The sequence below is a fragment of the Paroedura picta genome, chromosome 10 (genome assembly GCF_049243985.1).
Source record: "Paroedura picta isolate Pp20150507F chromosome 10, Ppicta_v3.0, whole genome shotgun sequence".
NCBI lineage: Eukaryota > Metazoa > Chordata > Lepidosauria > Squamata > Gekkonidae > Paroedura > Paroedura picta.
In genome coordinates this window covers 72,628,186-72,653,617 of record NC_135378.1, presented here as the reverse complement: position 1 = coordinate 72,653,617, position 25,432 = coordinate 72,628,186, and the positions used below count along the sequence as shown (strand labels likewise).

At 43.1% G+C, this 25,432-nt stretch overlaps 1 long non-coding RNA gene across 2 annotated transcripts; it reads right to left on the bottom strand.

Moving 5' to 3' along the window:
• Positions 1–423: 423 nt before the first annotated feature.
• On the bottom strand, positions 424–25,330 carry LOC143820005 (uncharacterized). Of its 2 annotated transcripts, none has more exons than XR_013225200.1 (4): positions 25,257–25,330; positions 10,222–10,367; positions 9,632–9,763; positions 424–858 (listed from the first exon to the last, which is right to left on the bottom strand). It is a non-coding gene; the product is annotated as an uncharacterized LOC143820005 (long non-coding RNA). The 2 variants fall into 2 exon arrangements; XR_013225199.1 differs by lacking the exon at positions 424–858 and adding an exon at positions 900–1,011.
• Positions 25,331–25,432: the final 102 nt, after the last annotated feature.

Here is a 25,432-nt window from a genome sequence, read left to right as displayed (position 1 = left end):
TATTGGGTCTGTTTGCAAAAAAGCAGGGGGGGGAGTGGGGAGACGTTCATGTGCATATGTGTGACATAATCTAGGATTTAAAACTTTTGAAATTAAGAGTTATAGATTCACACACATTTCCAAGAATGCAGAAACTGAGAGTTTGAGCTCCCTCCTTAATATGAGAATTCCACATACAACTACAGTGTCATATAATGTTACATTTATGCCTGCTCACCATTTCACTTCTGTTTGCCTATCATGAGGTTGTCAACTCTGGGTTATGAATTTCCTGGATATTTGGGGGACAGAGTTTGGGGAGGAGACGGTCTTTAGTAGCATATAATTGCATAGAGACCACTCTTCAAAGCAGCCATTTTCTCCAGTGGAATTGATTTCTATAGACTTTAATTCCAGGAGATCTCCATGCCCAGTTTGTTGGCAATCCTATGCCCATACTTAGTGTGGCCTTACTGGTCCAAAGCCATCTTCTATTGATGGGCAGCAAGGGAGTAAGTGGGAGTACAGTGAGGACAGCCTGGCGATGGGAGGCATTTAGCTTCCCAATAATTTCCTACTTCCCTTATTATAGATTCACACATATGCTATAGTGCAGACTCTCTGTGAGAGGCATACCTCGATGCAAATCTGAAGTGTCATAATATGGAAGAGCAAGCAGTCATGGCAATGTCTCACAAAGCAGACTGATCTTGTAAGCTTCCTCTCAGTTGGGCCATGGTTTCAATAGAAAATCTGAGTCCACATATCTTTCCAGCCGCCAACACTCACACATACGCAATCTTTCTCCTGGTTTTTCTCTCTCCCCTTCGACTTCCTTCTTCCAGCAACCCAATTCACAGAATAGTCATTATCTTCATTCTTTTTCAAAAATAAATGGAAATGGGTATAAATGTTGGACAATGAATAAATGTTGGACCCTCTCCAGAGCACATCCAATTTCAGGTTCAACTCATGCTTGCCTTCTTGGATCAAAGCTTCCTTTACCTCAGTCTTCCCAATGTAGTCTCTTTGCTGTATGTTGGGGGCAGAATGACAACATTTTACCTTACTGAGAAATAAAATGGTTTTTTTTTCAGGCTCTGAAACACACCAGAGAGGACAGTGAGAAGCTCACTGATATTTATGTGTTCAGTGGAATATATGCATGGGCCATACTCGTATGCATATACTCATATGCATTCAGTGTGCAAAAAATGTATGTACTTTGTGGGTCTGGCAAAATGGAGCCTTGCATGTGCTTGAAATGTGAGGGTTCATGAAAAAAGACAGAGGACTGTATTCAGAGCAAGTTTAGTGGCTCTGTCTCCAATGTCTGCTGACTCAGACCCTCAAAGTAGTAAAGAATAATCCCTGAACTCTGTAATCTTATAATAACACATAGATCTCTAAAGTAAACCAGCAATGGCCTACCAGAAATGAAACAATTACAATAGAACTTACCTCTTCCGTCCATATCTGAGACTGTAATGATTTTTTTTTCTTGTGCACGTTCCTAGTTTATATTTTTATGTGCATTGGCTCATTCCAATGAACATGTATAAATTGTGGCCAAACTTGTTATATTAGTCATTCTTTATCCCGCATCCCCATCAGAACATCTTTTAAAGAACTTTAGTTCTCTGAGCAGGCCCTGCTTATGCAATTTCTTCTCACCAAGCTATCCCCCCCACCCCCAGCTATATACCAGGAAATTTACACCCACTGGGGAGGAAGGAATCCTGGCGAGGTTCCTGGATTACGGCCAAGTACTTTTCTAAGATACATGCTTTGGATTCACATGAATGGATTGATGTAAGAGTCACTGGAGGAAATTTGATAGCTTTTGTTTATATACAGGAGATCAGCTGACTAGATCTCAGTGACCTTAAAATCTATGGAGTCCCTAGAGGTACGAAAGGGCAATAAAAGGGAAAATTTATCTTCAGAATTTAACACTGGCAATGGAGTAAAACACATGCGATAGAAATGGAAAGTTAGTGTCGCCTTGAAATAATAACAAAATCAATTACCGCAGGAATCAGCACAGGCTGTTGCTATAGTTATCTTTCACGACTCCAAAAATACATTCAAGTTCAGCTCGCTCTCAGTTATATTTCGGAGCCCTTCAAAGGAAGGTCTCTCCAGTTTTCTCGTGTTTTAACATTTTGTTCATCCATAAACAAACATAATGAGTTAGTTAGCTATTGTATAGGGACCCAAGAGTATTGCTTTGTCAGATCTGTGTTTGTGTGAAAGCAAAGAACACTACCGAAGACTTTATACCAAGGGAGGATTCAATGTTAGGTATCAAAAAAACATTTTGAAAACAGATATCAGGAAAGTAAAGTAGGTCAAAAGTTCAAACTCTTAAGTATGCCTTTAGCAGTTCTGAGGTTTTCCAAGGTTCAGGCCATGTAGGAAGGTTTCGGATAGCGGCAAGGCTATTTTTTTTTGAACGATACATGTATCTGTTTTCAAGATACATTAATGACTCATAGACAAAATTTCTGGACTACTCTGTCCCAAGCTTTCTTACACCACTGTCCCTGTGGGTTCTGATCCGCTTGGCTTTCTTTCCTTATATACTTTGACTTTCCCAGCTGCTTTCAAGGATTGTTAAGAGAACTTCTCTTAATTCCTCTTTACCCAGTTTCTTTTTTCCAAAATGCATGTGTTTATTTATTTACTCCCAAAGGCTCAGGGTGGTGCACATGGGGCAAGAACAGTAACAGTGCAGAGAAGTCATAAATCATTAAACATGGAACAGTAGAACAATGGAAGAGTAATGGAAAACAGTAATTCATAACTGGAACTTGTTGGTGGACCCATGAGTGGTTGGTACAGGCATTGGCTTCAATTTCATAGGAGGGGAGGCTCGGGGGCCCAGTGGAAGAAGTTGGAGCTAAAGGACCTCAAACCAAAAGCCTGGCAGAGGAGCTCCCTTTTGCAGGCCCTGTGGAACTGTTCTACATCCATCAGATTGAACTTCCTCTATGGGCCATTTTTTGGTGCTCCCTTTTGTAACTTCAGCCCTTGCAGCTCGCAGGATAGGAAGCTTTGGGAAAACATTGCCTGCCTCAGAACATCTGCAGAATGAAATTCTACAGTGTGGAGGAACTTTCTTGGATGCTTTAGGATGCTTAGGGCTGATCCTGCATTGAGCAGGGGGTTGGACTAGATGGCCTGTATGGCCCCTTCCAACTCTATGATTCTATGATTCCTATCCAGCCTCTCACCTCTTTAATGTCCTTTTTGTTCAAGACATAGCTTATTAGAAATTGATTCCAAAGTCCTGAAGAGATGCAAAGGAATGAATGGATTTGTTAGATTTCAGGGAGAAACTAGATGAAGAGGAATTAAGAGAATTTCTCTTTATGTTGCTAACACATTTATTCATTGCTGTGTCTGAGCACCAGCTGCAGGGTGAGGAACTAAGATGGTAGCAGCCACTGTATCGCTCGCCATTCTCTGCAAACTTTTCCAAGCAAGCACTCATCATGTGGGTCTGTGCAACAATAATTTTTATGATGACCCTAGCCATTCAGTTGAGTCCAACTCTTGGCAATCCGATGCCTCAACGTTCGCCACAATCTTCAATCTTGCACGGCTTCTTTAAGTTGTATCATGTTCTGGCTGGTGTCCATTTGAGTTGTATCTAACCCTGCATTCTTTGTTGCTCTGATTTCCTTTTACCACTGACCAGTCCTAGCATAATTGCTTCCTGAATTGAGTTGGATCACATGATATAGCCAAGGTAAGCAAACTGGAGTTTTAGCCTACCGGATAATTTATACTTCATATATTTAAAAACCATGTTTCTAGTGCCGCTGGCTATAGGTCCTCCTTATCCAAGGGATGCTAGGATACTCACCAATATAATCCTAATATTGTAGCATTCTTGAGTCACAGAGGACCGTATTTGACCAGATAAACAAAGCCTTCTCCTAAATGCCTCCGCACAGTGGTAGTTCTACACATTGTGCAATGTCTGTAGATGGTTGTGCAGATCAGCCTCATATTTGCAGGAAAATCCGTTTAGTGTTCATGTTCCTCTTCATTCATTTGATACATCTTTATTCTACCCTTCTCCCCAAGAGCTCAGAGAAATGCCCTTAGATTGAGACAGTGTAATGAGCCCAGGGTCAACTCATGAGCCTCTATGGCAGAGTTGGGTTTGAAATCTGGGCCTCTCAGATCCTAACTGGACACTGTGCCCACCATACAACTAGACTCTCAATTTTAATACAAGATTCTGCTGGGAAATGTTGATACAGTCACTGGAACAAGCCATGTTAGCAATCAGTGATATGGTTAGCTACAACACATAGATTTCTATATAAATCAGGAAGGCAGTTCTGAGCAGTTTCTATATCCCTATGATATTATGAAAAGTACCTAAGGTAAATGTATCCCCTGTGCAAGTACAGCGTCCCTCTAGCGTTTTCATGGCAGACTCAATACGGGTGCCTTCCCCAGTCATTACCGTTTTACCCCCCAGCAAGCTGGGTACTCATTTTACCGACCTTGGAAGGATGGAAGGCTGAGTCAACCTTGAGCCTGCTGCTGGGATTGAACTCCCAGCCTCATGGGCAGAGCTTCAGTCTGCATGTCTGCTGCCTTACCACTCTGCACCACAAGAGGCTCTTTGAAAAGTATCTACCAGAGTTCAAATATATAGCTCTTCTAGTACACAGTACAATGCAGAGGAAGATGCCTGAACACTAGGAAATGCTTTGGTTGTTCATTCATGATCGCTAATTCAAAATCAATAGTCATCATTGTAGGATTCCAATCAGTGATTCCTTGCTTGAGCAGAACACTTTCATCTATGGCAGTAATGGTAGGTGTAAGAATAACTCTGCGGTGCTCAATAAGAATCCAACATGAATGCCGAAGGTCTGTGAAAATTATAGGGCAGTTACAGGAAAAGATGTAGCCCTCTACTTCTTCAAGGAACGCCTGCACGGAAGCAAGTGGGGGAAAGGCATCAAATTGATGTTTTGTCCTGGTTAGCTGTATAAACAAATCCCTCGCTATAGATTTTGCATCTGTGTTAAATAATAATCCGACACTCAGCAAAGCCAAAAGAAGTTTCCTTTAGTTGATCTATTCTTTTGAACTGTGCTTAGTCAAGTGGTTTGGAAAATAGGTGTAGACGAGGCATTTGTTCAAAATGATATCTTGAGGTTTGGTGCAATGGAAATCATTAATGCATGCCCCAGTAGGTTTCCTCTCTCCCACAGCCCTCCGAAATAAATGTTATGTGGATATACTTTGCATACTGTACACCAGCGAGTGCATTTTAGATGAGCTTAATATTCATTGTTTTTAATTTTTGTTATTAAAAATTAACTTGGATCCCACCAAGATCAACTGGAATTTTGTGGTTATTACAAAGAAAGTTCAATTTTCTTAAGGTTATCTTTGTTTTTTTGTTTTTTATTAAGTCACCCTCAAACATTTTAATTTATTTTGTTGGGAATATTTCGATGCTGTTTCCATCTGATCTATAGGATGCAGAATTACTAACTACTTTCAAATTAAAAATATATATCAAAATATTCAACAATATTTTTTTTAAGATTTAAAAATGCAGCCACTTTTCCACCAACGAGAAAGGAAAGATGGCCGTTGTGTTGACCTGCCACCAAGCTATGCTGTGGATTAAAGGGGTCAAAGGTTAGAGAGGTTTCTCAGTGGGACAGGCTTCCTCTGGAGGTCGTGGGTTCTCCATCTTTTTTTAAACAGAGGCTGGATAGCCATCTGACAGAGAGGCTGATTCTGTGAGGCAAAGGGGTGGCAGGTTACAGTAGATGAGCGATAGGGTTGTGAATGTCCTGCATAGTGCAGGGGGTTGGACTAGATGACCCAGGAGGTCCCTTCCAACTCTATGATTCTATGATTCTATGAACTAAGGCCCTGCAGGATGGGCCCTGTAGGTAGGAAGGGAATTGGGCAAGATCAAGTGACTGTGGCAGTGGTGAAAATTATATGCTAGGGCTTGCTCAGGTCAAACTAGGTGCTACAGTTGGGTTGCCCACAAGACTCATAGGGAGGGAATACCACTGTCTCCCCACATTGCCAAGCCTGGTGTGGCTCCAGGCCCCACCCCCCACCCCCCACCCCCCACCCTTAACCTGGCTGTCACCACTATCTCTTATAAGTAACTTTGTTGACTGCACCTATGCATGTAACACTGATTATGGGAGGAATTTAAACCTTTCAATGTATTATTTGTTATATCTGGCATGTTTTTGGCATGTTTGCAGGAAAATCCGTTTAGTGTTGATGTTGCCTTGATCCTCAGATTTAGATATCTGTAGATGGCAGCCACATGTGTTGCTACCATGGGGGAAGGTGTTTGGGGGTGAGCTGTATGCAAACCAACTCATGTTCCCTGCAGCCGCACAGCAACTGCAGAGAAGGTCACTTTAAAGCTCTCTTTTCTGCTTGGAAGGGGGGGTATGGGGAAAAGAGGCAGCTCCGGCCTCCCATGCCATTTTGAGAAGCTCACATGCCCCTCCCTGCAGGGGATTATTCACATGACTTGGGAGTGGCATGTGGAACAGTCCAAGGACGTGCTGTCCCAAAGATATGCCAATAACTCCCTGTCAATTATGATATGATTTCAAATGGCGAATGCTGGCAAACACATTTGAATATGCATTCCAATGGTATTCAGCTATTGTAAATCACTTTACGCATTCCATGGAAGGAAAAAAAGGATAAAAATAAATGGACTGGTGTGCACCTCTGTTCACTTTTTGGCATACACAGTAATGGGTTTTTCTAAAGATCTGGACTGCAGGTGAAAATTTTATATTGTTAACTGCTCCTCTGTGGGCTGCACACTGTCTTTATGTTGCTGAGTCTGACTCACCCTTCTTCATAAATATTCAGGTGAGCAGCTATTACCTTTCCTTTGCTATGTTTGTGTGTCTGTGTGTGTGTGGGGGGGGTTGTTTTGTTTTTTGCTAGCATGAACATGTCTCTAAATGTCTTGTTCCCGGATCATTTTTTTCCCCTTCTTTATACCTTGCTCTGCCTTCTGTTCTCACATTTACCTTCCAGTGACATTCTGCTTGTAACTGCCAGGAGTGGAGCAGCAGCAGCTTTGATTTTGCCAGTAGGAGAACTCTGCTGATTTTACTCTTTAACATGATTAACATTAAGTGGCTTCCATTTTAACAGTGGCTCAAAGGTCACACATTAATTACTAGCCTTAATTAGGCAATAAGAAGACTAAATAAGAGAGGGGGGGGGGGAAATTCTCTCTCTACTCTTAGTTGAAGCATCCTTCTCATTAATGGAGTCCATTTGCTTGCCAAGATAGGAAAGGCTATGTTAATCAAAGAGCCACATGACATGATGGATCCATTTCATGAGCCTGGCCAGTATTGTAGAAGCCAATAAGTAATTGCAGGTTACTTCATTCATGGTATTATAATGAGACCAAAAGAAGCATGAAGAAAGAAAATGCCTTATTAATGGTGTCTGAATTGCATTCTCCTTCGGCACAGTTTCCCAAAATGGAGACCCTTTTCAGGGTGCACACATATGAACATCCCCACATAAATAGGACCCAGACATGTCCCATGGGGTCTTCAACTCTGTTGTAATCACAGTTATTGGTGCAATTAAATATCACTCCAGAGGACTGGTTAGAGGATAATTTGCCTTTCCAGAAGGGGGAAAGGCAAACTATCATTTAACCAAATTTTCATTTTAATGACTCGACTAAAATATAGATTAGCAAAGAAAGGTAAAATGGTAGCTTTCTTAGGTGACAAAGACTTAAGAGGACAGTTCTAAGGAATTCAAGAGAAAAATACAATTATTAATTTTGTACAACTGGGTTGTAGTTATTAGAATCTGGATAAATGTGTGTCTAGAGACTGATTAACAAGGACTGTGTTAATGCTTCACAGAGCAAGGGAGGCTGCTACAATAATCTGACTGCTTAGTACCAGTTGAGCTGAGAAAGACTTCTGAATTGAATGCTGAGGAAAATGAGTCTAATTCTAGACTTAGCTGACAGCAGTTTAGCACAGATGAAGAATTGGGGGAAAGTTGGCAAGGAGGTTTGGGAAGCAGGCATATACTTCTATTCAGGCCAAGAATCTTCTGATGGCAGAGATCAATTCCCCTGAAGTTCCTAGTCTGTAAAGGATGCAGACAGTCCTGTGCCCTCTTTCAAGTCTTGAAACACTGATGGGGAAATGAAGCTCAGGACAGTCACTGCGACAAGGGTGTAGTCTGCACGGGGCTTTCTACTTATTCCCAGTTCAAATGAATCCCATCCACACTGAATTCGATTTGCATTTTGATTTTGGGTGCATTAAAATTTCCCTCTGCAACCTGCATGATTGATTCGTAGTGACCCTACCTTTCCTTCATGATATCCTGGAGTAGATATAAACCTTGATATTTCAAAAACCACCATGAGTAAATGTGCAGCTCTCTGCTTTTTGCGAATTAACTTGCTTTCCCATGACTCCAATGCTGTAGCAAAGCAGTCTTCTCTGACTGGCCAAGGCATCAGTTCAAAGTCTTCCTGGTTCCCGGTTGCAAGGCTTGTCTTAAAGTGACTGCACTCCGGAAGCCCTAATTTTTCTCAGTAGAGATTTGCATCTTGTTTTTTCCCCCCTCCTCTGCTGTGTCCAATCCTCCCCGCCCCCCCCCCCCCCACACACACACACATGCATTCAAAAAACAAAGAGGCTCGTGCTGTGCTTGGCTCCCACCCTGCCCATTCCGAGCTCCTCCAATCGAGTGAGGAAAACTTTCTGTTTCAATTGGGCAGGGGATAGAGGAAGACCTGAGTTCAAATCAATCTGAATTCAGCAGGATCCACAACAGAATAAACAAAGTAAGTGCAGAATCAGCCAAGGACAGCCACTGCAATATTCAGCGGAGTGTATGTTAACTCTAATTAGCACCTTTTAATGCTTGTTTTCTTTGGGCAACCCTGCTATTTTTTCCCTTTTGCCATAAGGAAATTCATAACTATTTGTTCTTCCTGCTTTTACAGAGATTTATTTTGAGGAATAAAGCTCTTTTGAGTTTCTCAAAGGGATGAATTCTTTTGAGCAACAGATCTGATGATAAAAGGCTCCCCCCCTTCCACAGATCTCAAGACTGCAAATAGCATGCAAGGGCTACTGAACTAAGGAAAATCCTTAAAGACAACTTTATCCCAAGTGTGGAATGAAACAGAAACAACAGGATGGGAGAGCAAAATGTGTTCTGGATCAACTCTGAAGCTAAATTGACTAAATTTGGTCACATCACTGAGCACAAAAGAGCGACAGGAAAAGACAATAATGTTAGGAAAAGTTGGAGGCAGATGGAAAAGACCCAAGTCGAGATGGATTTACTCAATCCAGGAAACCCCAATCTTCAGATTACAGGATCTCTGAAAGGCTGTTAATGATAGGACATTTTTGATTACATTAATTTACAATAGCTAGGATGGGTGAGGCCAAAATTCTCCTTCACAGATATGGAGAGAAAAGTAGCCGGGCAGAAAATGTAGCGTACTGTGTTACCCAGTACTGTATTAGGGAATTTTTGGTGCTGTCAGGTTACCCAGTTCTGGTTGAGTCTGGAACAAAGTAATCCCAACTAGGCAAAGTTTTTCAATGAATCTCACCTTCTTTGTCTCAGGTGCCAAACCAAATATCAGGCAAGGTGAAGGGAGAATGCTGAGGACTGAGGAGACATGAAGCGTAACCGTGAATTATAACCCCTGCTGGAAACCTGATGAAAAGGAGAGGGGTACATCCTGCAAGAGAAAGAACATGTTTGTGATAACACCCATTCTTCCCAGAGTGAATACAGGCCTTTCAAAATAAAGTCCTGCAATAGATTTCTAAAAAGCATCTTTCACTATAGCATCATTCTCATTTTCGCTGCTAAGTACTGATCACTTTTCCAGATGTGATCCAGCTTATCATTCCACTGGGCACAGTCGCTTCTAATACAGGACATAGAGGGGGGGGGAAGCAAAAGGCTAGAAATGCAGTAATAAAGCTTGGCTTTATAATATTGGGAGGGGGGAAAGTCTCAGTATTTTGTCTTTTTCTCTCCTCCCCCCCCCCCCCGGTCTCCAGGGAAAAAAACAATTAGAGAAAGACAATCTACCTAAATACACTGCGAAACGGCACACTGCTGTAGCTACGCTTCATTACTTTCCTCCTTGCTCATCTCCCATTTGTGCATAAATAGCACGATTATGGTTACCTGACATCCTCCAGCTTTCCCGCTGAGCCTGGCAGAGAAAGCTTTTGAAGGCCAAAACAGGCACTGTTTTGCGGAGAGGAGCCACTTTACGGTTTTATTTGCGAGGATCCAATTCTCCAGCCATCTCCGCAAGCAGTTTCATTCTCCTGCAAAGTGCCAAGTACAGGTGTCTGGCAAAACATCGGGCAGTGAACAAAGAGCAATAGTGGGGGGGAAAGACCATGAGCCCTCCCCTAATTGGCCCATTATGCTGATATTTCCTTCATGGATGCTATTGTTAGCTGAAAATGGTCAGGGATACATGCTGTCTGTATGGGCTATTCCAAACTAGGAACGTTTGAGACCGTGGAGAGCTCAGGTTCAGTCTCTTCAGATCTTAGAAGCTAAGCAGGGCAGAATCTGCACCTACTTTCTTTATTCCATTGTCAATCCTGTTGAATTCAGATCGCTTTGAACTCGGATCTTCCTCTTCCCCCCCTCCCCACTGAAATGGGAAAGTGTTCTGCACGTGGTTCAGAAGGGGGGGAGCCAAGCCTCTCTTTCTTTTCTTGAAGGGGGGGGAGAGGAGCCAGGCAGGGAGCCTCTTTCTTTTCTTGGAGAGGAGGGGGAGAGGATCGAAAAAGGCAGAGGAGGGAGGAAAAATCCAGCACTGACAGAAGTTGAGAGAAATTAGGGGGTTCTCCTTTAAAGCAAGCGTGTCACATGACCAGGTGTAGCCTATCAGAGGTTCTCTACCGCGGAGCTTTCTTTCCCAATCCGGATACTGAGGATTAAAAGCACTCTGAGATATCGCACAATAAAGGTAGGGTCACTCCGGATCAATCCTTCTTGCTGCAGAAGGAAAATTAAAATCGCCCAAAATCCAAACGGAAATCGCATTCTGTGTAGAGGGCAGGGACTGAATCGATCTGGGGTTGGAATAAAAGTTCCGTGCAGTTTACACCCAGGGTGAGCCCTGGGTAGGATTTGGGTGGGAGACTATCAAAAAATACTATCATCCCACCACAGAGGCAGGCAATGGCAAAACCATCTCCGAATGTCTCTTGCCTTCAAAACCCTGCTGTGACTTGATGGCAGTTTCCATCACCGCAGAAAAGGAAATCCTGTTCTTGGAATAATGTCAGCAATGAAATCCAGCCCATTGTTATTTTATGGCTGCCTCGCAGAGCTTCCTTTCCTTACTGCCGATAAAAGCTCTATGATGCTTAGATTTTGAGCACTGAGAGATTCATGCTTAAACAGCTATCTGGCGATTCGATCCATTATGGTCTAGTGCAGCACACAGAGTTTGGATATATTATGAGTTAGTGCTGTCAAGCCAATACTGGAAGCTATGAAGGCACAACTTTATGAAAAAGTAGTACTTTGGGTGCACTAAGACACCTGTTAAAGACTCCCATGGCATCAGGACCCAGGACCAAGTGATATTTGGAATAGAAACCATTGTTAAAACATATGTGTTTCAAATCCAGTTGTGGGAAGAGATCCCTTGGGCAAAAGAATGTACTGTTTTAAATGATCCAGTCATTCATGTCAATAGCCTATTTTTAACTCACAAGTGACATTCAGTGTTTCTTGCCATCCCTTAACTTGTCCCATCAGAACCTCTCAACTCTTCCTGTCTGAAAGTTCCACATGAGAGTTCTCCTTCTCTTCCTCTTGCAAGCCCTTCCAAAGCACTTCCATATCCCTATAGAACCTTTCCAATCCCTACTAGATATCTTCTGTCCAGATTATCTACACACATTTCAGTTTGGAAGCCTTCGTTGTTAGCGTTTTCCAAATCACGTATCTCACCAATGACACTCAAACTTTTTGGACCTGGGCCCTAGGCTAAGGTACCCCTCAAGCCAGGCAAATCTCCCACCTACTTCTTTCACAGCACCAACCTGATTTATGTGTGCATGTCCAATTATTGGCCATCTTTTCAAATAAGTTAAAACTTGTATGAACATCATGTGTCATCACAGAAGCTCACAGTGGGCTCTTTCTGGATGGAGGCTCCACACATGACAGCCATGAAGACAGTATCCAGTTGGCCATGGTCTTTGTTGATTAAAAAACAATTTGTTCATAACTCCAGTAAGATTCTTAAGGAAAAATGTTTTCAGGTTCTAAAAAAAGACACATTGAATGGTTCAAATGAAACTGTTACTATATGAGTCTCAGGCTCATGCATTTAGGCTTATGTATTTATGCCCCTTCCCATCATGCGCCAGCCAGTCAACTCCCCAAACTCTTCTGCTTCAACAGCAAACTATAGGCTTTAATCGTTATTGTTGGAAGGCATTTCTGCCCATGGAACAGGATGTTTTTGCCTCCCCCCTTTTTTCTGCAGCTCAAAATGGCCTTAAAATTCTGGTCCTGGAGAACAGAAAAGGCTTTAGGAGCATGTGATTTGGAAAAACAATATACAAAACACTTCACAAATGGCCTTAGCGCAATCCTCAAATCTCTATACTACTTCTGTATGGGGATATTTATTCTCTGTCAATGAGGCTGGGTAACCAGGTCCAGATGAGCACCTGGCATAGTTGCTGGATGGATGCTAGGAGGTTAAAGTTATTTATTTATAAGATTTCTAGACTGCTGCTACCAGCATGTACGCAATCAGACAAAACTGCTTAAAATCACACGGTAAAATCTGAAACAAAAGCCAGCCTGCACATGCACATAATGGCTTATGTGCAAAAGCTAGATGAGAGCCTCTACTTGCTACTGAAATGCCAAGAGTATGTCAGCTGAATGCAGCCCACAGGAGAGATTCCCAAAGCTTCAGAATGGCAATCAAGAAAACCCACATTCTTGTAAAGATCAATTTCATGTCCCCATCAGCTGGAAAATGACACAGGGCTTCACAGCTCTAGCTTTAAAGCAGTTCAGGGAGGAATGCTCTAAAACGGGTTAGACCAATTGGCCATGACAATTTGGGGAAAAGAGGCCATGCAGTGCAGGTAATGGACTGTTAGACTATGAACTGGGAGACATGGAGTCATATCCCCATTCTGCCATGAAAGCTGGTAGGCTAACCTTGGGCCACTAATTCTCTCTCAGTTTAACACTTCCCAAAGGGTCATTGGGAGGAGAAAACAGGGGAAGGAGCCATGTATACATCCCTCAACATATAAATGTCTCTGTGTCTGTCTCTCTCATTTAGTGGCTGCATATTTCTGATTCCTGGATGGTAACAATGTTGCCAACTTCTAGGTGGGCCTCGGTGATCTCATAAAAACATGAAACTGCCTGATATTGAATCAGACCCATGGTCCATCAATGTCACTGTTGTTTGGTTAGACTGGCAGTGCCTTTCCAGGATCTCAGACAGAGGCATTTCACATTACCTGCTACTTAGTCCTGGAAAAGCCAGGAACTGAACCTGGAACCTGGAACATATGCCCTATTACTGAGCCATGGTCCCTCTCAGAATATCTCATGGAATTAGGGATGAGCTTGAACCATTGCTCATGACGAAGTTTATCCAGTTCATGGTTCTAAAACTGCAGTCCAGCTATGAACCTCCATGGTTTGTTAAGATAGTTTGTGGAGGTTTCTGGGGTGCAAAAAGTAGAGGTTTAAACCTCTGTTTTCTCCTCCTCATAAAAGATGCCAAAACAGCTGAGCAGTGGGAGCAGTCTGTTCCAGCTGCTCAGCTGTTTAAAAGGTCTTTCTTGGGCAGCCAGTCTCTGGGGCTCACTCTCCCAGAAAGCCCCTGTAAACAGCTGAGCATTGCGGAGCAAACTGTTCAGTGTTGCCCAAGTGTTTAAAGGGGCTTGGTTTGGGTTCAGCACAGAGCCATTTAAACCAAACAGCTCACCAGCCTGCTCCCACTCCGCTGTTTGGTTTAAAAAGCTAAGAGCTATGTGAACCCCAACCTTCCGCTCCCTGTGAAAAGCAGCGAGGAGCAGAAAGGAGGGGTCATAAACCCACACAAACTGGTTCAGTTTATGAATCAAACTCTCAGTTTGTGTAGGTTCTTGGTTGAGACACAAACCAAACTGCAGAAATGTAATTCATGCCCATCCCTAGCCAGAATCACAATTGCAGATTAAAGAATTCGCCTGAAGAAAATGATTGCTTTGAAGGGTGGATGATACTCCCATTGAACTGTCTTTCCCTCAGCCCTGCACTCTACCCTAAACTCTCCACAAATTTCCCAATCTAGAGTTAGCAACCCTAGGCAATAATAGGACACCACCCCTCCGTTGTATTCAGAAGAACACATTCAACACCTTGATTTGTACAAGCATACTGTTATAGGGGGTTCGCTGTAGCACTGACTGGCTCCTGCAGGAGCACAGACCCTTTGGACCCTTTAACCCCCTTTCTTGGTGGACTGGAAGGCAAACAAATGGAGATAGCTACTCTGCTTCACCTTGCTCTGCTTCGCCACTTGAATCTACTCTAACAGAAATGGACCCAGGGGCTGATCAAGCAGCAATTGTCCACCTTATGGGCATATTGAATAGCATCTCACTATCTTGTTAGCATTACGCTTATAGCTAGAAATCTGCATGGTTTGAAAAAGGGATTTGTTTCGTTTATACATCCATAACTTTCTGTCCTGCACAGTTCTTCTGCTTGACCCTGCTTTTGACCAGACTTGGAGCTGTGAAATAATGAGCATTTAAGCTTTGCTTCACAATGGATAAAGCAAAATCAAATGTGGGGGAAAACACAATAGCTTAATAGGCAGCCCCATAATTCGTCTTCAGACTTCAGTTGTTTGTTACAGAGGAATGCACTTCATTATAATGGTAGCTTAAAAAAACACCAATTCCCCACATATATTTGGACCCCCAAACATACAGTGTTACATTTAAACTGCTGCTTATTGTAAAATGAAAATATTTTTGCCTGATCTCTCTACTGGAAAATCCCATTTATGACTGTAACTAAAGAGTGATGCTCCATCCTCAAATCAATTAAGACTTAATTAAGGCAAAACTGTTCCTCCAAATGATCTTTACTTTCCCTGAGAAAATTCTCGTTCTCACAATATCCACTTCTGTTTCTTATTTAGACACTCTCGGCAGAATCTGTCCTTAGAACCTAATATACAGAGAAGCCACTTTCATCTTGAAATGAGTTTGAGAAGAAGCTTCAATTCACTCTGGAATCTAAAACAGGAGAAATGTAATCTCAAGCCAGAAATCTCAATACTTCAGGCTTCTGCTGTTATCATAATCAGAGATGGAAGCCTTGAGCAGATAATGCTGACCTCTCCACAGAAAAAAATCTGTGTTCTTGTGTAATGGGCGGTTTACCTGGACCCTGAAAATGGAAGTAGTATCTGTACCTTCAAGAAATTAATGTTCTCAATGGCCACTGCTAGGCAACTTCAAGAGTTTTTCCAGCCTTCAAGATTTGTCAGTAAAAGGGAGAGGGTGGGGCTCTTTCCTAGGCAGATTTTGGGTTTGCTCTCATTGGGGCTATGGACCCCAGCAACCACTGGGTGATTATACCATGCTACTTGCATGACTTATGCAGTACTGGCTGTTTTCTACTGGATCATAGAATCATAGAATCATAGAATCATAGAGTTGGAAGGGGCCATACAGGCCATCTAGTCCAACCCCCTGCTCAACGCAGGATCAGCCCTAAGCATCCTAAAGCATCCAAGAAAAGTGTGTATCCAACCTTTGCTTGAAGACTTCCAGTGAGGGGGAGCTCACCACCTCCTTAGGCAGCCTATTCCACTGCTGAACTACTCTGACTGTGAAAAACTTTTTCCTGATATCTAGCCTATATCGTTGTACTTGAAGTTTAAACCCATTACTGCGTGTCCTCACACATCATCACACTAGCACTTGTGGCATACACAGTAGGATCTCAGAAACTCAGGGTGGGAGGCCCATTGTGCCACAGAAACTCACTGGGTGACCTTGCACTAGTCAGGTGGGTAGCCATGTTGGTTTGAAGCAATAGAACAAAGCTTGAGTCTGATGAGTACTGGAGTCCTCACTTGAAGATCATGGACAAAACTGAGAGGGTCCAGAGGAAAGTGATAAGGATGATTTGGGGCCTGGGGACCAAGTCCTATGACAAAAGGCTGAGGGTCTCAGAAATGTTCAATCTGGAGAAGAGGAAGTTGAGTGGGGATATGATTGCCTTCTAAATATCTGAAAAGCTGTCACTTGGAGGAGGGCAGGGAGTACTTCCTGTTGGCAGCAGAGGAGAGGACCCACATTAATGGGTTTAACCTACATGTAAAATGGAACCAGCTAGATATGGAGGGAGGGATTCAACAGTGGAATAGACTGCCTAAGGAGATGGTGAGCTCCTTGTCACTGGCAGTCTTTAAGCAGTGCCTGGATGGATACTTATCCTTGATGCTTTAGGCCAGGGGTAGTCAACCTGTGGCCCTCCAGATGCTCATGGACTACAATTCCCATGGGCTCATGGGAATTGTAGTCCATGAACACCTGGAGGACCACAAGTTGACTACCCCTGCTTTAGGCTGATCCTGTGTTGAGCAGGGGGTTGGTCCAGAGAGCCTGCATGGCCCCTTCCAACTCTGTGATTCCATGATGTTCTAACTAGGTTTACCAGTGAACAAGGATCCCCACCATTACATGTGTCCTCAGATGCATTGAGATGTCCCACACATTTGCCCTGTCACAGGGAACATTTGTGTGTGGCTGGGGAGGAGTTCCACAGCCCCGCAAGCTGCCTATTGTGAAACTAATGCAAGTTGTCTAAAAATAGAGAATTTTTTAAATTATTCATTCTATGATGCTGATGGGAATAAATACAATGCTTATCTTCTTTTTTTTTAAACGCCTGCTTGGAAGTGATTATGCTTGGGCGGGGGGGAACAGCATTCAAGAAGTGATAAAAGTGAGCCATTTTTCCTGCCTTTTGCTTATTTACAAAGTGTATCTGGCACAGCCCTGTTTGCCTGAGCCTTTACATCTACCGGAAGCAGCCAAAACAAATGTGGCAACTTCAGAAATCAAAACCACAGTTTCTTCATTAAGTCAAGTGAGGCTTCAATTCTCTTCGCCATTCATTCTTTCGCAGCAGTAATGGCTCTGCTGTTGTTAAGTGGCTCGGCCCTCTTCAGTTGTGTCGCTATAACAACAATTTGATTTTAAGGCTGGACTGAGACTGGAAGTGTCACACCTGAACAGCAACCACACTGAATACGGATCTAGTCAACAACCAGCCTACCAAACTCAAAGCGCTGAGCCTTGGGTCAGCAAATGAACAATAAAAGTTAGGGCTGCAAAAGACTCTTTTCAGTATGTGCAGACTGTTCCACAAAATTGCCAGTGATCACCTGTATTGTAGTGAGATAGTCAAGCACTGAATGAGAAGAGGACTCTCTCTCCTCTTTCTATGCAAAGGCATACGATACCAGAAACCCCTCCCAAACCACTTGCTGAACAGGTGAGGTTCTAAAAGAGATGCCATTTTACTGAATTATTGTATACACTATGACCCTATGACACACTGAGAACTTCACTGCCCCAGCTCCCATGCAGGAGGGTGCCTGAGGTACACCAGTCCAAATGCTCCCCCGTGTGGGTGAACGAAGAGGTGGGGCAACCTGCCACGATTAAAACTCCAGCCTGCAGCCCGGTATGAAACCTCCAGTGCATAAACGGTAAATGATAGAGCATACAAAGGATTTTTTTAAAATCTCACCAACAAACACGCACAACCTTCTGGAAAGAACCTACCTTGTAATCTTTGTTTCCCCACTCTCCACATTATTTAAAAATATTAATCCCACCAGCCACAAAACTGTGCTGAGAAAACATCATACACACTGTGAAAACATAGGGCTGATCCTGCGTTGAGCAGGGGGTTGGACTAGATGGCATGTATGGCCCCTTCCAACTCTATGATTCTATGATTCTATGATTCTATGAACATAACCATAACAATTCATGGTGGTGCTTTATATGAGTTAGACCATAGGACTACCCCCAGTATGTATTTGCCAAGGGTTCCTGAGAAACACACTGTCAACACCCCTCAAAGAGTTTTACACTCCACCATGTCCAAATTGCAAGTGATCCCTGGCCCCAAGGAAGCTTGTCTGACCTCAACCAGGACCAGAGCCTTCTCTGTCCTGGCCCCCACCTGGTAGAATGAGCTCCCAGAAGAGACCAGGGCCCTGCCAGCGCTAGAACAGTTCCTCAGGGCCTGCAAAAGGGTGCTCTTCCACCAGGCATTTGGTTGAGGTCGACTGAACTGGCAACATCTACTAACCCCTGCCCAAAGCCCCTCTCCATGACATAAACATCCTGAATTGACCAACCTCTGGGACTGTTAACACGTTAATGTTGTTCAACTAGTTGCTGAACATATTAGAACCACTGTTATTACTTTTATTTGACATTTTTACTAAGTTATGCTGTATTATTCCATGTTCTTCCATGTTCCATGTAAACTGCCCTGAATCTCAGTCAGGGGAGAGTGGCAAACACACATACATACATACATACATACATACATACATACATACATACATACATACATACATACATACATACATACCCCTCCTGACTGGCAATGATTCTCCAGGGTGTAGGGGTCTTTCACATTATTTGTTGCTGGATATATCTGTTTAAACTGAGCTTATAAGCAAGGTAGATGTTCTGCCACTGAACTATGACCCTTTTAGACATGTAGAAACAACCTGTTCAATATGCAGTTCCCCAAATATGCTACTGGCAGAAGAAAAAAGTAGCTTTCCTTAAATGTTCTTTTGAACAGGTAGGCTTACCTCTAATAGTTCTCCTAACGTATTCTGGGAATATGTGCTTTCTTCCCACTCACCTCCAATATCATCACCAATAGCTTGACGCTGCACTCTCTATGACCCATTATGCACAGTGGCCACAACGCTGGGCAGCCACCATGCCATTGCAGCAGGGCAGGATGCCCTACCGTTCCCTGTGTAGAGGGGCAGGGCTCCCCTGTCATACATGGATGCTCCGGCATAGCACATGCACACATGCTGTACACCAGGGCTGGGGGGAGTGGGGAGGGGCCGGGCCAACACCACACGCTATTGTGGGGGCAGCGGGATGCCCCTGCCAGGTCTGTGGCTCCGTGGAGCTCGCAGGGGCATGCAATGTCCCTACAGGGACACTGTAGATGGGGGCGGGCGGGCTGAAATGCCTGGTGCTGTCAATTATGCATGGTGCCTGCATGCCCCAGCCCCTGCTGGCACCTGCGATATTCCAGGAACCACGGAAGTTCCCACATTCCCATAACGCGGGACTTCCATGGCCCTGGCCCGGCATGCATAATTGGGATTTACCCTGATGCCCTACCACCACCAGCGTGGGCATTCCGGCCCATGCATAATGGATCTTTGTATACTTAAATTCTGCCAACAGAACTGAGTGAGCTAAATGAGGGCCAGCCAACAGAGTGGCCAACTAAGGTGTGTCTGTGCCCCTAAATTTCGCCCTGCAATCAACCTGTAAAAAACATCAGCTCTCTGGCAACTTAAAAAAAAAAATTGCAAACAGCATTGGCAGCAAAGCATGTCACCAGCAGGATTAACTTGCAGTCTTCAGCGTGTGAAGATGAGGAAGAAGCCAGAGACATCAGTGACAGTGAAGTTACTCAGGTGTCCTCAGAGTGATAGATAGAAAAGGGTTTTCTTCATAGCGCCTAATAGATATTCACCCCCAAAGACCAGGCTGTGGTTGAAGGAGGAAAAGAAATTGTCAATGACATTTACCTTGGAAATATGCACGGTTTAAAGAACAGCATCATCAGGTACTTGAAGAGTGAGTGTAGTTCAGCATGAGATGATAAACAAAGTACTGATTTCAATAGGACCTTGTCCTTAGAGAGGCAATTTCAGGCTCCATTTCAGGCTTCCTGCCTTTTGTCTAGCTCTCTGCACTTTCTATAGCATCCTGATCAATAGAAGCATGTCTAACTTATTCAAACCTTTTTTGCTCTCTTTCACTACGGGTTTCCGAATAACGCACTGGAGCTCATGCCTCTGTGATCATCAGAGATGTAGGACTCATAAAACATTTTGGGGGCCTTCTAAAGCAGCAACAGCAATCCTCTTCAAAAATGTTTTAACAAATAGAATTGTATTCCCTCTCTGGGTGGCTGGTATGGAAGAGCTTAAGGCAAAGTGAAAGACCCACTTCTGTGCCAAGATCATTTCAGAACTGAAGTGAGATATAATTCATGCATCGGCCTTGTTTGTATTATGTACCATTATTTATTCATTAATCAGATTTGTATCTCACTCTCCCTCCAAGGAGCACGCCACATCATGTGTAGGATTACCCTGTCTTGTCCTCAGACCAACTCTGCAAAGTAGGTTAGGCAGGGAGTCTTTGCACGTGCACAAAACTCACAATAAAACTTGGTTGGTCTTAAAGGTTCCACTGGACTCAAACTCTTATGATCTAAGGTGTAATCCGAAAGGACACTATTTGGGGAGTAAGCCCTGTTAAATAACATGGGACTTACTACCAAGTAGGCCCACTCCCTTACTGACCTATCTGAAAAGGTGTGAAGTAATGGTGTTGTAATTGCATTTATAGAGATGCATCAAATCTGAGAGATTCTGTTAGTCTTATTAAAATAGTTTTACTTCCTTTAGACATGGCTTGCTTTTCCCCCCTCCCTAGCAGAGATTTCCATATTTGGCTAAGAATTTCAGAATTCTGGCAATTTGGGGGCGTTTGAAACTTCTCACCCTAAAAAACAAACAAACTTAGGTTTGTGTGCAGCTTGTTAACAATCTCATGTTCATCCTGATGTAATTAAGACAGACAGGGCCTAGAACCCAGGGCTAGGACCCAGAGGCAAGTTCTCTCCTGATTTCATGTGAAATTCTCTCTAAAGGCTGTGGCTGAAGGATTATTTCTGTTTCAGAAGGCTGTGGGGGAGAACTGCCTTCGGGAGGGGCAGAAACCTCCCACCTTTTGAGGCATTTCTCTGAGTTTGTCTTTGTGGGGAGAAGGAAGCTTGGAATCCTCAGAGTCAGATTGGCTCTCTTTCGCACACCATCAAAATTCTCTCCAGGTTATATGAGACAGAAACTCCTCATTCATAAATCTGTGAGTTCAGTCAGGACACAACCCTGAACTCCAACAAGAAGAGAACTTTTATCAACAAGGCAGAAAACTGAACAGCAACAGGGAGAATGGAACAGGGAGAACTGCTTCAGAGCCCGCCCCCAGACACATTATTGGCTGTTAACACACTCCTGCAATTGGCTACAAAACACATTTAGCTGATTGGCTGCATGAAACATTCTAGCAAAACTCAATTGAGGACCGAAGAGCCAGGTTCTGGCACAAGCTCAGATCCATGAACTCTATTGATATGGTGGTCTGTATGAGCCTCTTGTGGTGCAGAGTGGTAAGGCAGCAGAAATGCTGTCTGAAGCTGTCTGCCCATGAGGTTGGGAGTTCGATCCCAGCAGCCGGCTCAAGGTTGACTCAGCCTTCCATCCTTCCGAGGTCGGTAAAATGAGTACCCAGCTTGCTGGGGGGTAAACGGTAATGACTGGGGAAGGCACTGGCAAACCACCCCGTATTGAGTCTGCCATGACCCGGTGCTTGCACAGGGGATACCTTTACCTTTAGGGAGGTGGGGCCATTTCAGGCAATCAAACAGGACCTCTAGTTTGGACTGGAAAATGGCAGTCCACAGGACCAAGAGTGAAAAGACCCGGATGCTGCTCTTTCTAAAGAGAAACCAGCACTTTCTGACCTGGAATTTGACTAGGCAGTTTTCAACTCCAGTCAGAACCTCAGTTCTTCTGCAAAAAAAGATTATATATATATAACCTCCTTCAGGACATCATTTCTCTCCCCAGGCCTCACAAAGCTCCCTTTTCTGGTAAAAGGCAGATATAGTATGGAGTGTCAAAATATAACCAAGCTACAATTATTCCACCAGAAATTGCTGTTTTTCATACTTGACTGTGTTATGAGTGGAGTAGAGCGGAAATAATCTTAAATAAGCACAAGGTATATTGGGGCTCCTAAATGTCTGACAGGCCTGGATTCTGCATAGACTTGCTGGAGAATAAGCTGAAAAGATCATGCTACCATTTATTGGAGTAGGCAAATCACAGACATAGCAATTATTTTCACTTGTCATTGGGGGGGACTAAACAATCATAAGGAATGGCCCGTTGGCCTTCAGTTACAAGCCCCCTCTTGAAGGTATATAAAAGTCCTAAATGCATAAATGTAGAGAGGGGGTAGTCAAACTGCGGCCCTCCAGATGTCCATGGACTACAATTCCCTGGAGCCCCTGCGAATGCTGGCAGGGGCTCCAGGGAATTGTAGTCCATGGACATCTGGAGGGCCGCAGTTAGACTACCCCTGATGTAGAGGAACCTCTTTGCATAATCAGAAGTAATGATAATACAAAATAGAGGAAACCCTATGTTAGGGTTGCCAGTTCCACCTTCAAAATGCCTGGAGACTTGAGTAGTGGAGTTAGGGGAGGGGACCTCAGCAGGAAATAATGCTGTAGCGTCTACTCTCCAAAGCAATCACTTTCTTCAGGCAAATTAATCACTCTAGTTATGAGAGCAGTTGTAATTTTGGGAGATTTCCAGCCTCACCTGGAAGTTGGCAACTGCCCTTGCGCTTTCACGCAAGCTCAGTACAGACGACAGCCCTATGCATTCATGGTTCAAACGTCACTGAAAGAGAGCTGGTGTGGCCACTGCTTCTGCACGGTCACCTCTGTAGACCAAGTGATCCTACAGAAGCAGAAGTTGAGGCCTCTGTGCAAATTCAGCGACTGTCCTCTGTACCAGGCTACACCATTAAGTGAATATGTGAAAGGGAGTTGGTGGATCCTGCCATTGTGATCTCCCTACAACGATTCAGTTCCTCCAGAATGATGGGAAAATGTCCCCTACCAGGCATTTGACTGAGGTTAATCCTACCTAGAAACATCCAGCGGTATAAATAAACAAACAAATAAACAAATAAATAAATAAATAAATAAATAAATAAACAAGCAAGCAAGCAAGCAAGCAAGCAAGCAAACAAACAAACAAACAAACAAACAAACAAACAAATAAATAAATAAATACCTTCCACAATCTGAACGTTTCTGACCTCCCTAGGGGCTCTGTTGAAGTTGTTCTATTGAAATTGTTCAATGTGTTCATTATGGTAACCTGTAAACTTACATTTATTGTTGGAATTGTTATTGATATATTGTTGTTACTGTTATTAATGTATAACATTCTATGTATCCCACAATGTTCCCATGCAAACCGCCCCGGGCCAATGGGAAGGCAATATAAAAAATCTAATATAGATATTAAATAGCTAAACAATGTTTGAGTCCAATGGCCTCTTTAAGACCAGCAAAGTCTTACTCAAGGTGTGAGCTTTCATGGGCACACACACACTTCTTCAGACAATGGCATAGAAATCACCAGACTAATGAAGTAACAGGTCTCTTTTAAGTCCTCTGTCCTACTGCTGGGAATGCATCGGACACTAATCATTTACCTGGACATTTTTTATTCCCTCTACAATGTTATCTGAACTGGAGTTGAACCCTGATAGCCATATAAACTCAGCTTGTTATTCTAGCAACGCTCTTAAATCAGCCAAACCTCTTCATTATACTGCATATTTGTTGGCTATTTTCCTGATGCTGTTTACTAATTTACTGCAATTTTTACTCTCGCTTCATATTTGTAGTCTGGTGATTTCATTGTCCGAAGACATGCACGTGCATACGCCTTGAATAAAACTTTCCTGGCCTTAAAGGTGCCACTGGACTCAAACTTTGTTCTGTTGCTTCAGATCAATACTGCTACCCACGTGAACATAGCTAGAGAGAGATTATGAGATGGTGTATGAGAAAGTTGACCCAGTGGGACTCTTGTTCCTTGGGAATACAGAACAAAGAAACAGAAAACAGAAAGTGGGGCTTTTAAAAGGACTTTAAAAATTACAAGGAGTGCTTCTCTCTTCTGTTGGACTGCATTGGGGAAAAATAAAACCCTTGCCTATTAGGAGATAACCTAAGCATGTCTGGTTCACTTGCTGATTCTGAGGATACCTTTCAGCACATGCTTTTTTCTCTGTTTTTTTTTTTTAAAGAGGATTTAGAACAAGGTAATGTGGTACTTTTGGCCATTGGGTACCTGAAATTCTTATCTGTGAAAAAAAAATGCTTTTATAATGATTCCTGGAGGTAACGTTCAACCCTTTCATATATTCAAAGACAAAACATCTCAGCCATTTTACGAGACACTATTAAATATTTTTAAGCAGGGAAAGCACAGCAAACAACACTGTGTATCTGCTACCTTCTTTCTGATTCATATGTTTTCTTATAACCATGAACGGTTCCTTAGTGGGTCCACTCATTGGTCTTCATAGTAGCTTAAGATTTCAGTTCCGTGACCTGGCTTTATCATGTTCTTATGGGGTTGTACAAAGACTAGGCAAAACTGGTTCAGAACACACAATCTTAAGAAGCTCAGCGGTGACAGTCAAAGCCCCTTGTCCCACAAGAAGGTTTTGGGTAAAAGCCAGGAGCAAAGCACAAAATACTGGGGAAGATATCGTCATTGCCCATGGCAATGAGCCACCACTGGTCCCTCTAACTAATCTTTATTTTAGAGACTGAGGAACCAAGTATCTAGCCCTAATCAAGAAAAGGGTTGCCAACATCCACTTGGGAAACACCTGGGAAGGGATGGATTTGGGTAAGAGAGGACCCTCAGTGGGCCATAATGCCATAGATTCCATCCTCCAGAGATGAGTTATAATTCTAAGAGGTCTTCAGCCACCACTGGAGACTGACCACCCTAACAAGAAGCCAGCACTGAAAGGTAGGACACCTTCAAGCTGAATTTCTCAAACAATTGCATGGTAGCTGTAGCCAAAATAAGCCAAGGTTTAGATTGGAGCCCCAAATAACACAACAGGAGTAAATTCATAAGGTTTATTAAAGAAATTAGCAAAAGTATACTAATACAGAAACAGTACAAAGCAGGAAAGAAAATAATAAACTAAATAAATAGCCTAGAATATTTATTCAGATGTTACCTGGTCAGGCTGAAGGTACAAACTCCAAGTCGAAAATCAAAGAAGCAGGTGATCCAGCCACATAACAACCAATCTACAGTCAAAAGGAAGGCATTCCTGAAGTTTCAAACTATAAGAAATGGTCCTCCTTTATCCTTAACTGCCTACAGCTGGCCTGGTCCTGTTTGGCCAATCAG